General features: G+C 53.0%; 1 pseudogene across 1 annotated transcript in view; it reads right to left on the bottom strand.

Moving 5' to 3' along the window:
- Nucleotides 1-4,629, bottom strand: part of LOC308615341 (cytochrome P450 4F3-like) — a 74,946-nt pseudogene extending 70,317 nt beyond the window's left edge. The window contains exon 1 of the transcript in view: nucleotides 4,433-4,629. The product of the transcript in view is annotated as a cytochrome P450 4F3-like (transcript). The remainder of the gene's footprint in view (nucleotides 1-4,432) is intronic.
- Between the last annotated feature and the right edge of the window lie 3,095 nt (nucleotides 4,630-7,724).

Raw genomic sequence — 7,724 nt, 5'->3', positions numbered from 1 at the left:
ACCCACTTCCAACAGCTCTTCCTCCAAGAAACTTTCCAGCATGCCCAAACAGCAGATGCCTTGCTTCCCCTCTGGGCTGCCCCAGCCCCTGTCTCTCCCTCAGACCCACCCTGACCACACAGGATTAGTGGTATCTCTAATCCTGTATGTCCAAGGTTGGAGGTTCCTCCACGGCAAAGCCCGGGGCTGAGTCTCCCCAAGAATCCCCAAGCAATGTCCAGAACACCAGAATGGGGTTGGCAAACAAGTGAAAGAAAGAAAAAGATGACCAAGGGTGCCCAAGAGCAGGGGGGGTGTTGGGACGTGCAGGGGATGCCCAGAAACTTGGCAGGGAGGGTCTCACAGCCCTCGGATGCTGCCACAGCACCCACTACCATGTGTTCCAGGCAGGCATCTGTGGTGCTGGTGACAGACCAGGCAATGTCAGCGTGGCAGAGAACGATAAGGAAGATGATGGGGCTCAGTCAGATCATAAGTCCCTGGGGGCAGGTGGCCACCAGCTGAGTTAAGTCCCTCGAGCCCTGCTCCATTGGGGGGACCTGCAAGCAAGGCAAGGGCCATCACTCTCCAGAAAGACCCTCTGCAGGGGACCATGTGTGGGATTCTGCACAGATGGAGGGAATCGCCGCTTGCTCTTGCTCCTTCACTCTGAGGGAGGGTCCTGGAGCCTCTTCAAGTCCCAGTGGTGTATCCCAGGGCACAGGGAGAAGACACGCTCTCTGCCCATAGGGAGGATGACTTTAGCTTGAGAAAATAGAGTTTTCTCATCTTGGGAGTGGTCCCAGCCCCAGGGGCAGCCACGGGAGGAGATCCCCATGGAAAAGGTTTGTGGGTAGCCAGGTAGCCTCAGGACTTGTTCCTGGGTTTTGGTCCCACATCCTTTCATGTTCTGGCCCATTCACATAGCCTTCGGTTCTCTACATGGTAAAGGGTCTACAGTCCTGGGACCTTCCAGCCCTGGCAGACCTCAAGGGACACACGTGAACTCTGCCCATCAATCAAGACAGTCCCTCTCATCTATGAGTCCCTTCTGTTGGCGAGGCTCTGTGCATAGTGAATCCTGTCTATATCTATCTATCTATCTATCTATCTATCTATCTATCTATCTATCTATCTATCATCTATCTATCTATCTAGTACATCCTGTCTATGTATCCATTTCTCATAATACTACATCCTAGCTATCTATCTATCTCTCCTGAACCTGTGGACACTCCCATAAGTCATGTCAATTACAAATGAAACTGAGGGCATATCCCCCAAAAGGGGAAAAAGGGAGGGTTGGTTTCTGGTGAGGTATCCTTTCCCGTCCTTCAGGACACCCCATCCAAGCCCCCAGGTGTTCCAGGTAGGTGAACGTAAGTCTTTTTCACCTTTTTTTTTTTTTTTTTTTTTTGCAGTACGCGGGCCTCTCACTGCTGTGGCCTCTCCCGTTGCGGAACACAGGCTCCGGACGTGCAGGCTCAGCAGCCATGGCTCACAGGCCCAGCCACTCCGTGGCATGTGGGATTTTCCCGGACCGGGGCACAAACCCGTGTCCCCTGCATCGGCAGGCGGACTCTCAACCACTGCGCCACCAGGGAAGCCCCTTTTTCACCTTTGTACCCTGCTCCCTCCTCCCTGAGGACCCTGAGGCACTTGATGAGATCAGTCCAAAGAGGGAGAGGGACTCAGCCAAGGTCACACAGGAAGAGAGACTGTAGGAGAGAAGAGCGATTGAGACCAGCCTCTACAGTCAAGCCCTTGGAGGGAGAATCAGAGCTGCGGTAACTTTGTAACATTCCCGCTGCCTCCAGGGCTCTCTGAGAACATCCCAAGACCCATAATCTCAGGCAAACTTTACGATGAGCTTGGGACATACCGTTCTGTGATGACCTGGTCTGGGGGAGGAGAGGAGAGGAGCTGGACACTCGTGACTTTGGCCTTGGATAACAAAGGGAAGGGATGGCAATTTGCCCAGGCCTCCACCACAACATTATCAAACATTTGTTAAGGGCCTTGTGTATGTCAGCCCCTGGGCTGGGCCACTGTAGATATCGTGTCTGTCCCCAGAACTACCATCTAGTGGGATAGATGGATAATAAACAAATAATTGAACAATTAACTATTTAAGCATGAGCAGGGCTAAGTCATAGGTCAGGGTCTGGGGGCGGTGAGGGTCAAGGGAGGCTTAGAGAAGGTAATTATACTTGAGCCGAAAATGGATAAGGAGGAATCCACCGGGTAACCGCAGGAAGGAAAGAGCTTCCAGGCAAAAGAGAAACACGAGCAAAAGCCCTGCAGAGGGAAGGGCTTGGTTCATTGAGGAGATAAAGCAGAAGCTCACAGTGACCATGACATGCACAAGGCTGAGGAGGACAGCTGGGATGAGCCAGAAAACATTTAGTCTTTATCTTCAGAGCAATAGGGGGTTAGTGAACAGTTTTCAGCCAAAAAGTGGCATGATCTAAACTGAATTTCAGAAAAATCTCTCCAGGGCTAAAGAGAGAGTGGATGAGAGGGTACAACAGTGGCAATGAAGAGCCCAGAGAGTAGGCTGGGAGAGGCTTCCTGGAGAAAGATGATGGTGGATGGGGCCATGGTGGCAGAAGATGCAGAGAGGTGACATTGAGGAGAGATTCTGGGGGCAGCACATTAGGACCAGATGCATGGGTGAGAGAAACAGGCAGGCTCAGGGGCCACAAAGTATGGGATGTGGGCAACTGGAAGGATGGACTAGACTGAGGGCAGGGGCAGGACTGGGGAGGGAGACATGAGTTCAGATTGTGACCAAGGGGTGAAGTGTTTATAAGACCCCCCCACATGAGGAGAGGAGGGAGGAGCTGGATGCATAACCTTGGGCTCAGGAGAGAAGTGAACTTGGAATTCACTTATGGAGGGAACTGATGGTCCACTTAGGAGTTGGAGCCCTGGGTAAGGAGATGGCTTCAGGATAGAGAGAAGAAGGAGAAGGGGTTAGGATGCTGGGGCTTTCCCCACATGGAAAGGTGGAGCAAAGGAGCAGCCAAGAGGAAAAGGAGGTTCCAGGAGGAAAGGGTGGTCCACAAGCTCAGAGAGCTGCTGGGAGGTGGATGAGATGGGCCCCAACGGAGCCCATGGGATTTGGAGACCTAGAAGTCGCAGCTATCATGCAGGAGCATGATGGAGGTGGGGACCAGACTGGAGCAGGTAGAGCAAGCAGAGAAATGGAGGCAATGAGTAAAAACATCTCTGTGCACAAGGAGACAGCGGCTCAAGCAGACCAGAGGTTTTGTGCAGAATGAAGTCCATTGGAAATAGGCAGGTGGGGATGTACATGTCACCCCTCTGACCTGTTTTGTGACCTTCTCTAGTATCATCGTGGAGAAGAGATCAGAGGACGTGAAGGGTTGAGCTCACACAAGGCAAAGCTTTTCCAAAGAGCCATGAAGGAAAGCCCAATTGGCAAGAGACTTCAGCCCATGTGCAAAGGATGAGAAACTAAGCTACATGTATCCAAGGAAGTAGGATGCAAAGGAAGCCATTAAACTGGGGAGTAGAGGGGACTGGACATCCTGGCAGGGTCTAGGACAGGAGAGGAGGGAAAAAAAGAAGATGGAAGGAAGAGGGGTTGTGGTCAGAGAATGTAGCCCTCAGATCAATGGCTTTGGAGGTGGCGCCTTTATGTGTGATGACAAAATCTTAAGTGTGATTGTGGATTGAGGCAAAAAGGAGGCTGATGCAGCACAGAGGAAGGGCCTCTGGGGATGAGGTTAAGAAAGTGGGCCAGAAGCCTCCACCCAGGAATTTTGGCCATTAGGGCAGAGTGATTCCTTCTGAAATGGGGAGTGGTTCACCTTTATCCAAATTTGGCAGTGGGGCTCACTGATAAGTCTTGGGCATGGAAGGCAAGATAGGAAAAGGAAGGTGCCTGAGGAAGGGGAGGAGGAGAGACTGCCCACACATCTCCTCCAACCCAGCTGTGCCCCCCTGAGGGGAAGACGGGGTGGAGGTCATAGTTAATTCTTGTGGGGAAGCAGAAGCCCACAGAGGAGCAGACACTGGCCTGAGGCCAACAGAGATGGGCCAGCCAGGGAACAGACCTCAGACAGTGGCCCTGAGGAGGCCTCAAGATGAGCAGTGGGGACTGTGAGGCCACCAGGGAACCCAGCTCTCTGCAGCCCACCCAGAGATCCCCTCAGATGTGCACCAATGTGGGGAAGACAGGTGGGAACATGACCCAAAACAGGTTTGGGGTGAGGAAAGGTAAGAACAAGAAAAGCATTGGGCATAGAGTGAACAGAGAGGACAGGATTGGACCCAGTGCAGGAGTGAGGCAAGAGGTCTCCCTCACTCCTCTACCACCCTAGACCCCAGCCGAATCCCAGACCCCCAGGTCCCTGAGCCCCATTCCTGAACCCTCAGGAAATCCATCCACCCTGATCCCCCAGACCGTCCTGCTATCCACACTCACCAGGCCCAGGTGACCCCAAAATCAATTCCGTTTGGGGGGCGCGGGAAACATTGGAGGCGGCGAGAATTGCTGTAGCAGGTGTAGGTCAAGGCCAGGATGCAGGCCAGGAGCCTGGAGGTCCCGACCAGCTTCAGGAGTAGCCATGGGGAGGCTGCCAAGGACCCAAGTCCCAGCCAGGACAGGCTCAGCTGCAGCATCCTATGGGGCAGACGTGGTGGAGGGTGAGCTCCTGAGGATGAAGGAACGGGGAGCGATGATGGTGAGCTGTGAGGCAGAGACAAATAGAGGGACGGGAACAAGGGAGTGAGGGGCAGGGATGGGGAGTGCTGGGTATGGTGCAAGAAGGGCTCAGAGAGGGGAGGGAGACCCAGAGAAATCCAGGGGGGGGAGGGGAGGGGGAGGGGGAGAGGGAGAGAAGAGAAAGAAAGAAAGAACAAAAGGAGGAAAGAAAGAAAGGAAGAAAGAAGGAAGGAAGAAACGAATGAAGAAATGCCCAAACTGAATCAGTGGTGAATCAATGGAAGGTTGTCAGGGGCTCCAGTTATGAGGAAACCATCATCCCTGGGGCCGCCTCTCTCCCGGGAGCCACCCTGTCTAGGGCAGCATACACTTCCTGCCCCAGGCCAGAATCCTCAGCCCCGCCAACACTAGCCTGGCACCTTCTGTCAGAGCAGCTTGTCTATCACAACTTCTTCTGCCCTCCTCCTGGGAGGCCTTTTTCCCTGGTCCAACCTCTGAACTGGGGGAGACTGGGCTTGGCTGAGTCAGCCAATCCCTGCACACCTGGCTGCCTCCTCCTCGCCTGGCATCTGCCCAAGACTTAAAACCTGAGGCTACAGGCCAGAGAGGAACCAGCTCAGGGTCACATGGCGCAGACACTGCACTCTCAGGACACAGCACCTCCCACATGGGCTTGTTGGGGGATGGGCAAAGGTGACCCTGGGCCCCCAAGTTTACAGCCAGCCCTGCCTTTCCAAGGCCAGGGTGCAACAAGTAAAATCATGAATGTTCAGGTGCCAGGTGAGCAGGGCCTTGCCCAGTCTTGTCCCCAAACATCTCCAGGGCTCCTCTCCATGCGTGGGCCGGGAAGATGTCATGAACCATCTCTCAGCACAGAATTAGGAAGTTCAGAGGCGTGAAGCCTCTGCCCTCCAGGGCACACAGCCTGGAAGGTGTTCAAGTCCTTCCTCCAAGCAGCCCAGGGCCTAGGTCGAGACATGACTGATGAAGCAGGAACAGAGAAACCAGCCTGGCTGGGGATTACCTGCATCAGATTCAGGGGATAAAGGGTCCAATCGGAAGACAGCACCTGGAGGCATGAGGGGTAAGGCTGCAAGGGGCCAAGAGAGAGAACAGGGTCCATACAGGGGAGGGCAGAGCTGGGAGATCCTGAGTGGGCATCCTCACTGTGACTGTGGGCTGTGCCGACCCTCTCCGGGCTCAGCCTTCCCATCTGGGAAATGGGATGTCAGCGTTAAAGAGAACACATCACATCCAGATCGTGTTCCCAAATTTCCCTGTAAAGTGGTCTCAGCCCCCGTGAGGTCTCCTCATGGTCAGGCTCCAAGACGAGGGTGAGTTTGAAGGATGGAGCTGCTGAATGAGAGGATTTGGACAGACAGTCTTCCTGCAACAAATACAATGTTGGGGAAAATGTCCAAATTTCCCCCCCGCCACCACCACCACCACCCCACATTCCTTCCAGGCCTACCCAATCTGGCTTCAGGTGGCTGATCCTGGAGCCCTCAGCAAGTTTGGGTGCGCTGCCCTAGATTCTTTCCCTCCTCTGCTGAGTTGGATCCACCTGTGGACAGGGCCATCCAGAGAAGAGCCAGGGGCAGGGCTAGGTAGGTGACAGGCAGCAGGGCTAGCCAGATAGGGGTCGGGAGAAGCAGAGGGAAAGAAGAGGAAACAGAGGTCCAGAGAGGTGCAATAACTCCCTCCAGCCACACAGAGAAGTAATTCAACAAGACAGCACTAGTGAAAGTGAATCCTGGCATACAGTGGGTGCTCATTAACTGTTTAGGGAAGAAAGGGACCTTTATAGCCATTAATGCTAAGAACTGGCCACTCAAAATGTGGTCCTCAGACCAGCACCATTGGCTTTACCAGCAGCATCTAGGACATGCAGAACTTGGGGCTCTAACCCACAAAGGTGATGGCTGCAATTTTCTGCCGTTGTCCCCAATAAGAGAAGGAGTTTATTTCTCTTCTCCTTGAATCTCGACTGGCCTGTTACTGCTTAACTAACATTGTGTGGTCAGGTGGTGCCATGCTAGTTATGGGCCTCGAGGAGGACTGGTAGCTTAAATTTACATTTGCTCTTCAAACACTTCCCCTTGGAACCCAGTCGCCATGCGGTAAGGAAGCCCAAGCCCCATGGAAAAGCTCTGATCAACAGCCCCAGCTGAGCTCTCAGCCAACAGTTAGTGTCAATTGCCACCACATGAGGGAGCCATCTGGATGGTCCAGCACAGCTGAGCCTCCAGATGACCACGGCCCTGGGTGACGTCACATGGTACAAAAGAACCATCCATCTGAGCTCAGTCGACATGCAGAATCATAAGAGAAAATAGCCACTGTTTTAAGTCACTAAGTTTTGGGGGCTGTTCATTACAAAGTGACAGATCACTGCTGCAGGATTATACCTACCGAATCAGAATTTATGTTTTAACCAGATCCCAGAGATTCTTGTGCTTGTTAAAGTTTGAGAGTCACTGCTTTAAGAGACCTGAGTCAGGCTCTGCAAGGTATCTTAGGAAAACTTACCCTGTCTGTTCCCTCAGTTCTTTCATTTGTAAAATGAGGAGAAAAATCCGTACTTGCCAGGTCTGTGTGGCTATGTGTTTATTGAGCATCTACTATGTTCCAGGCACAATTCTAGATGCTAGGATGCAGCAGTAAGCACAGCAGACATCGTCTCTTCTGTCAAGGGGCTCCTCTAAGGGGGAGAAGGGCGATGATCAGATAAATGATCAAGAATGTACCAGACAGTGATAGAGACATGAGGGCTTCCAGGAGGAGGTGACCTTCGAGAGGGACCCAACTGAAGAGGGGGAGTGGACTGTGTGGTTGAAAGGGCCCCATGGTCACAGGGTGAAGTGCCCAGAAGTAGGCACAAGCAAGCCTGTCCTTGTTCTTTCAACACCCACACTGTGTCTGCAGTTGCTGAGTCCTTGGGAGAAACAGCTAAGGTGACAAAATTTAGTCCAACATTCAATCCAGAAGCAGGTGTTGAAGATTCCTTCATCATGGCCAAGAACTCAAAACCCAGCAGGCCTCTGGGGCCACC

This window comes from Mesoplodon bidens (genome assembly GCF_964165515.1).
Source record: "Mesoplodon bidens genome assembly, chromosome: 4".
Lineage (NCBI taxonomy): Eukaryota > Metazoa > Chordata > Mammalia > Artiodactyla > Ziphiidae > Mesoplodon > Mesoplodon bidens.
Note: the sequence above shows the minus strand (reverse complement) of the source record. Positions and strands in the feature narration are given on the sequence as shown.